This window comes from Crotalus tigris, unplaced genomic scaffold (assembly GCF_016545835.1).
Source record: "Crotalus tigris isolate CLP2741 ecotype Arizona unplaced genomic scaffold, ASM1654583v1 scf7180000019007.31208882:3723066, whole genome shotgun sequence".
NCBI lineage: Eukaryota > Metazoa > Chordata > Lepidosauria > Squamata > Viperidae > Crotalus > Crotalus tigris.
In genome coordinates this window covers 2,769,847-2,777,500 of record NW_024097321.1, presented here as the reverse complement: position 1 = coordinate 2,777,500, position 7,654 = coordinate 2,769,847, and the positions used below count along the sequence as shown (strand labels likewise).

General features: G+C 39.1%; 1 protein-coding gene across 3 annotated transcripts in view; it reads left to right on the top strand.

The window, feature by feature from the left end:
* The window catches only part of RSPH3 (radial spoke head 3), a 23,467-nt gene extending 16,146 nt beyond the window's left edge, over window positions 1–7,321 (top strand). Inside the window, exon 9 of one of the 3 annotated variants that reach the window (XM_039358310.1) lies at window positions 6,765–7,321. The gene's annotated coding sequence lies outside the window, so the exon portion shown is untranslated. Of the gene's footprint in view, window positions 1–243; window positions 288–6,465; window positions 6,571–6,764 lie in introns of those variants that run through there. The other 2 variants (XM_039358311.1, XM_039358312.1) reach the window with 2 other exon arrangements.
* Window positions 7,322–7,654: the final 333 nt, after the last annotated feature.

The window sequence follows — 7,654 nt, the reverse complement described above, 5'->3', positions numbered from 1 at the left end:
GGCAACTAACAATTAAAAAGAGAATAAAAACAGAATAAGTCATTCTCAAGACACACATAATTCTCCAAGTCAGTGTTTCCCAACCTTGGCCCCTTTAAGACAGGTGGACTTCAGCTCCCAAAATCCCCCAGCCAGCTATGCTCTAAGCAAAACAAGACATTGGGTCTTCTGACTTACTCTTGTATGAATTCTCGATTCATTTTTTTCTGCTTATTATGTTGTAAATTATATGCTTGATCACAGTCAGGGATGTAATAAAGGAATATTAATGCTCTCTGGAAAGCAACTGGACCCTCTCTGTGGAAACTGGCTGTTGGAACTTGCGGTTTTATCTGGGGAAGGATCGATACAGAGATCTTGCTGAACTATTTGGAATGAAAAGCCATCCATTTCAGACAAAGCACAGCTAGTCCTTGACTTACAACAATTCATTTAGGGACCATTCAAAATTACAATGGCACTGGAAAAAAAAACTGATTTATGACTGTTTTTCTCGCTTATGACCATTGCAACATCCCCATGGTCACAGGATCAAAATTCAGATGTGTGACAACTGAGTTCATGTTTATGACAGTTGCCGTGTCCCGGGATCATGTGATTACCATTTGCAATCTTCTGACAAGCAAAGTCATTGGGGAAGCCAGATTCATTTAAGAACTGTGTCACTAACATAACAGCTGCAATGATTCACTTAACAACTGTGACAAGAAAGGTCGTAAATTGGGGCAAAATTCATGTAACAATTACCTCGCTTAGCAACAAAAATTTTGGACTCAGTTATGGTTGAAAGTCGAAGACTACTTGTAGTACAACTAAAATAATGAACTGGAGAAACAACAGAAACAGTTTTGTGCTGCCAATGAACCGGGCTGGGGGACTTGCGTATTGTTCACATGGTCCTTATTAACAGCTGGATGTCATTATTGCAAATGCTTTTTCATACACAGAGTGAGGTGGGTCCCAACTTTTTTTCCTTGCTGGAAGATGGAACTGAGAATTTTACCTTTTATGAGTTACAAACAAGTGCATTGACTGGATTCAAATTTCTAAACCAGGGGTAGGCAACCTTGGCTCTTTTATGACTCGTGGACTTCAACTCCCAGAATTCCTGAGCCAGCCATGCTGAGGGGAAAGGGAGAAGTTTCCAAGCTGAGCCATGCTGGCTCAGGAATTCTGGGAGTTGAAGTTCATGAGTCATAAAAGAGCCAAGGTTGCTTACCCCTGGTTTAGAAATTTGAATCCAATCAATGCACTTATTTGTAACTCATAAAAGGTAAAATCCTGATTAGATTTGATTGGAAAGAAAATATCTTGTATGGGCACATTTCAACTTGATCTGGTACTGTTTCAAACAGAAGGGTATGGGTGTATGTGCAATTTCTGCCCCGACTGAGACATTAAAATGAAAACTTGACAAAGGAAAGATCAGTAAAACGCTACTAATAGTCCTCAACTTACAACTTGTTGTTAAAGTCCATTCGAAGTTATGATGATTTCAAAAAAGCTGCTTACAAATCATCCTTGAAATTATGACCGCCGCTATTCTGTGTCACATGATCACATTTTGGGTGCTTGACAACTGACTCACATTGACAACCAGTTGCACCTGTTCTGAGGTCACATGACCAACATGACCACAATTCATGATATTTTTTGCCAGATTCCAGGAAAAAAAAACGCCCATTCAGAAGAATGGATTTGCTTAATAAGCATGTGGTTCACTTAAGGGCCACAATGACTCATTTTACGACCATTATTAAAATGTTTGTAAAATCAAGTCCTCTCATGCGGTGCCTCAACTTAATGACTGCAGTGACTTATGACCAAAATTCTGAGCTGTATCATGGTCATAAGTCAAAAACTACATATACACTTTCGTATGTTTCATGTTGATCAGTTTTGCTGCCTCCAATTGTATTTGCTATGGAGGACTACTGTATATGCCGGCGTATTAGGCGACCCAGCATATAAGACGACCCCCGTCTTTATCGCCGAGCCGCATTCCTAGAACGTCATCTTATACACTGGAAACTACCAGTATTTCCGGCGTATAAGATGACTCAGCGTATAAGAGGGCCCCCGTTTTTGGCGCCAAGTTTAGCGCTTCCGGAAGTCATCTTATACGCCGGCATATACGGTATATATATGATAGATTTTTAAAACTAAAATTTGAAAAAATCAAGAAGTAACAGGAGTAACAAAGTTGAGATATTTAGCAAACAGCCAAGGTATTGCAGGGGCAGAATAAGAATGAATGCATTTTATTGTTTTTTTAATCATGACTGGATCTTGCCTTTCATGAAATTCTAATTCTACATTAATAATTTCTCAGAGTTTCTGCAAATGTTACCACTAGATGTCAGTAAAATTATTATAAGCAAACTATACTTCTGCGTTCTTGAGCATGCAATACATTTTTAAGTATGCATGTATTAGGCATAGCTACTCACAAAGATCAAGAAGACTCACTGAAGTCCCATGAATTTATGGAACACAGCCTTAATATCTTTTAGTACGGGTCATTTCATATTGTTATCTGAAACATATTTTGAGCAATGTGTGTTTCCTTCAGAATTAAAACCAATCTGATTGCATTGCAACCCCCACCTCCCCCAAAAGCCTATATCAGTGGTGGCGAACCTATGGCACGTGTGCCAGAGGCAGCACTCAGAGCCCTCTCTGTGGGCACGCGTGCCATGCCCCAGAGATGGCAACCGTCCCTCTTCAACCAGCCACCCGCTAACTCGCCAAGGTCCCACATGGCCGGATGCATCCCAGCACGACTGGTTTCCCTCCCTCCTGTCCCATCCCTCCTGGCCTCGAATGCTCTGCTTTTCACAGGCATGACCCACTGCATTACCTCCTCAGCTGTCGGCCATCTGTCCAACTCATTGGCGGCTTCTCTGAACATCTGGTGGCGGGCTGTGGAGCCCCAGAGCGCACCAGTCGAGGGGCTGGCAGGCTGTGGCTGCTGAAGACACTATTGGCTCCCATGCACTTGCTGGCCTCTGTGTACGGGGGGCGATGATGTCAGGCAGCAGCCGCCCCAGTCCCTGTCTCGCCCTGTGACAATGGCACCCCAGCCCTGTCTTGCCTTGCCTCACCCTGCAGGACAAGCCTCCTGCCCACTGCCCCACCTGCCAGAGACCCCCTGGATCTCCCCAAACCCTGCCTGGCCTCCACAGGCATCCCTCACCATGAGCAACATCGAGGTGACCACGCCCACCCAGTGGGCCACACCCACCTGGCACCAGGTGATAAATAAATGGGTTTGGGGTTGCAATTTGGGCACTCAGTCTCTAAAAGGTTCGCCATTACTGGCCTACATCATCCTTGGTGGGATTAGCTGAAAATTAATGGACAACATTCATAAAAGGTGGTAGAATATGCAACACTCTTATTTTATTTTGAGTGGATTTTCAGAGTACCAGCAACTCTGGTTGTAATCTGTGACCTGGCACTAAGTACCATCGTCAACTAATGTGACCGAAGGCCACATCGGCTAGTTAACAGAGTTGTACTACAAAACACCAGAATGGTACAATGCTAGAGCATACTGCTTATATACCAAGAGAATAGTATATGGGTAACATAAGATGTAAGTAGCATCTATAGCTCCGTGTGTAGCATGTAGTAATAACAGCTTAGTGCTGAACTGCATACATATATATGAATCTCTTATGTGTAACCTTTGATAAGTCCATTTTCAGGTTCTTAGGAAGAAAACATGAGAATTTATCTAAAACCTAAAGTGCTGCTAACAGCGAATACAAATAGTACTGAATGTGACGGAACAATGAAGATTACCTATGGTTAAATTATCTATGGGGTATTAAACAAGTTTTTACAATGCACTACTACACCATACATTAGGCAACCACATTTTAGCCGGAAGAAGTCAAATCAGACTTCCATTTTCCCCTTAGTTTCCTTGGCAAAATTCTTTCTTAAGATACATTAAATCAGTTTCCCAGATACAAGATTGGCAGCTGAGGCAGTAATTAGCTAGCCATGCATCTCTAAATCATATCATGACATTTTTTTTTCTCATTCACCTAGAAAATTCACATTTCTTCCATGCTGAGCTACAAAAATCTGAAGCACTATTGGACCTCGATCCACTAGTCCTAACTCATACATAGACTGCAGTCATGTATTTCATTAATAGGTGAAGCCAGTCACTGTGCTTATAGATAATGGATTACAAATTTTTACAAACTGAGAACCCAGCCAGCTACGTTTATTCAATAAATCATAGTTTAAAAAACCACAGTTTAATGTAAAAAGTAAACCCACCTTTTATGGAAGAGGTCCCCAACCTTTTGAGCACCAGGGACTGGTTACATGGCAAGAGGTTTTTCTGCGGACTAGAGGGGGTGTGGTTTTGTGTGCTGCCTGCATCCCACGGATGAGGCTTTGCTTGTTTGTCTGGCCCAGTTGCTGGCATGCTGCAGCCAGGTACCAGTCTATGGACTGAGGGTTGGGGACCCCTGCTTTATGGCATAGTCAATGAACTATGATTAAAACAAATTAAAGCACAGGAGAAAAGTGTGTATTAATCTAGCCATGTGCACTCTGTCACATGCACATGATACATTAGGGCAGTGGTTCTCAACGTTTTCTTCGTCATGGACCTCTTTTAGATACCTTTTGCAGCCACGAACCATGGCTATAGACCACCAAGATTTAAATCATAACATTTCTTCAAGCCTTCATGGACCCTGTGATGACATCATGACCACCTATGGGTGCACAGACCACAGACTGAGAACCACTGCATTAGGATATCCAGTACTTTTTAAAACTAAAAACAAGTCAGAGTTGCAATGTGGAAAACACCCTACATCTCCTTCTGATCCTTAAATACAGTATATCTATGCTAGAGATGTTGGAACCATGCCTAATCATGTAAGGAGCCTTAACTTGTGCCAGTTAGTTTTCATGAAGCATTCTAGCCTAATTGTACTAACTGTTCAGTGCAATTCACCTTGTTTCTAATGCAGGGGTCTCCAACCCCTGGTCCGCGGACCGGCACTGGGCGCAGCATGCCAGAAACCGGGCCGCGCAAAGAAGCGAAGCCCCATCCACAGGATGCAGGCAGCACATGAAACCACACCCCTTCCGGTCCACGGAAAAACGCCTCTCCATGGAATCGATCCCTAGTGCCCAAAAGGTTGGGGGCCACTGCTCTAACGCCTAGGCAGGCCAGCAGTTGAAGAACATAGCTACTTAAAAGAACATGGCTGCATTCCACTGTAGGAAATTAGTTTAATTGTTAACTACTTATGATCAGTCCCACCTTGTTCAACCTCGTATGCTAACTAAGGCTAATCTCTGAACAATTTGCTAACTATTAATAAACCAAAGTCTGAAAGTGAATTATTAAAAAGATTAATTATTATACATATTTGTCATATGTATTCTACCTGACAGCTTGCTGTTTCTATGTACATTGGGTTTCCAGGTGGAGTTTTCTGCTATACTACTGGTATTATACTAGCATACTATATACAAGCCATTTTAAACAAACCACTGTTTAACATGATATAGGAATTCAGCCAGTCAGGTTGTTACTGAGAAAGAGATGCAAGATTTGTAATATTTGCTTTATTTACAAATAGGTAGGATGAATATATTGAAAGCAAACAGATTTCCTGCTTTTGAAATCCTGAAAAGTATCTTTTACAGCTTCTTCTCTACTAGAAAGTTGGATACCATCAGCCTCTTGCAACTAAATATAGCCAGAAGCTCTCCACATTCTTTCCATTTCAGCCTTCAAATTTTTGTTTTTGCTAACTCTGCGGGCCCACCCTTCTTCTCCAAATGGGAACCTTTTTCCTCTACCTTAGGATGAAGGCTGAGGACAAACTAGCTTCTATAGTCAAAAAAGAACCGCCAATCCAAGTGAGAGAACAGCAAGGGGAAAATTTCATTCCGCCCTTGCAGGAATATTAAAAGAGTCATTTAAGAGGAAGAAAAGTAAACAGCTCAGCAGTGATTGAGCAAGCTAATGGGCAGAAAATTATAAACAGTGCATGGAAGCCACTGAATGAAACAGTCTGAACCCTGGATAGAAAATCCACCACATTGAAATATTGCTATTTATGTATGTATTTTTAAAGTTAATTCATATGGGTGTCCATTTGCCAGATAAGATATTACTGGTTTGTTTTGTCTGTCCAATCCTAAAATTGTTTCTCAGTTATTAGTAGTTCATATAACCATCATGGTCACCTTAATAAAGCATAAACCTTCATTTTGAACTATTAGCCATCAATCTACTTGAGAGTCAGCAGCCATAATAATCCTGTCTCTGTTTAATAAAATAGTTTGGGATATTTACCTAATAAATATTTCTGTAAAAACAATATAATATATACTATGAGTACTGTTGGAACCAAGTTAAGGAATTTGTAACACAACTTTCAATGGAGAAATTAGCACTTGTTTAACTTTTTTTCACAGAATTCAGTGAAGCTTCAAAATCTTGTCGACGTTTGGCTATATATATATAGTGCACTGTTAATTATACGTTCTGGTGTCATTTTCTATTAATAATTTGTTCTTAACCAACTATATAAACTCAGAGTTTAGAAACAACTAAATAATGAACTTGTTAAACAGTGATTAAAACCACAGAAACCTTATTTGCACTGTAAGTAACCCAAATAGTAGTTTGTTGTTTTTTTTAAAAAAAGATTGTTAAATGAAATAGATAATGCCCAATGTTAAATCATGTTTTTGTTTGTTTTATGTCTCCACAGAATCTAAGAAGATTTTATATAACCATTTGGGAGAATCTACTGAATACTTGTGAAGAAAGTTGTTATCTTGGCAAGCATTAAATTGAATGCTATTTTTCAAGTGTTTTCAAACTGGGCATTTTGTTTTAAACTCTTGTCATTATAGTTATACTTTCTATAATAATCTTCTGTAATTGAGAGAGACTTATAGAAATACAGTATACTATTCCTGTAAAAAAAAAAGTCTTTTCCAATATGTGGAGGAAATTTGGGTTTAGCCCTATTAAATTATACCCATTAAAATCAAAATGACCTAAATTAGCTTAATTAGTTATGTCTCATGTTTTCCACTGGATCTATACTAATCTTTCATTACAGTATACTATTTTTATCTGTTACTGATCTTAATAATTATATTCTAATTTATTTTGTTTAAGTCCATTTTTAAAGAAAGAGATTAACATTTTATAACAAATATACTGGAGAAAAATATTCACTTGATTATATAGCCTTTATCCTGTAATGAAGCTAAATTGCATTTAAATGTTATTCTAAAAACTGCTATCTTCCTTTCTAATGGACTGATAGCCATCTACTACATACTTGTAACTATACTATGGCATATGCTTCTATTGTAAAATAAATTATTTTCACATCACTATTTTTCTATTATTTTCTATTCAGTTGTGGACAATATGCACATATTTATACAAAATACAACAATAGTTCTATGTTTGCTGGTTTGTTTTTCAAAATGTCAGTTAGAAAGAAAAAACAAGATTTGGACAGATTTTTCTGCTGACTTCCCATTAGTATTTCAAGGTCGCTTGTCCAATTGTGTGAAAATTGTAACAAAAATGATAAATGAGAAATACAGGATCCTTCATAAATGCGGGAAATAAAGCATACAG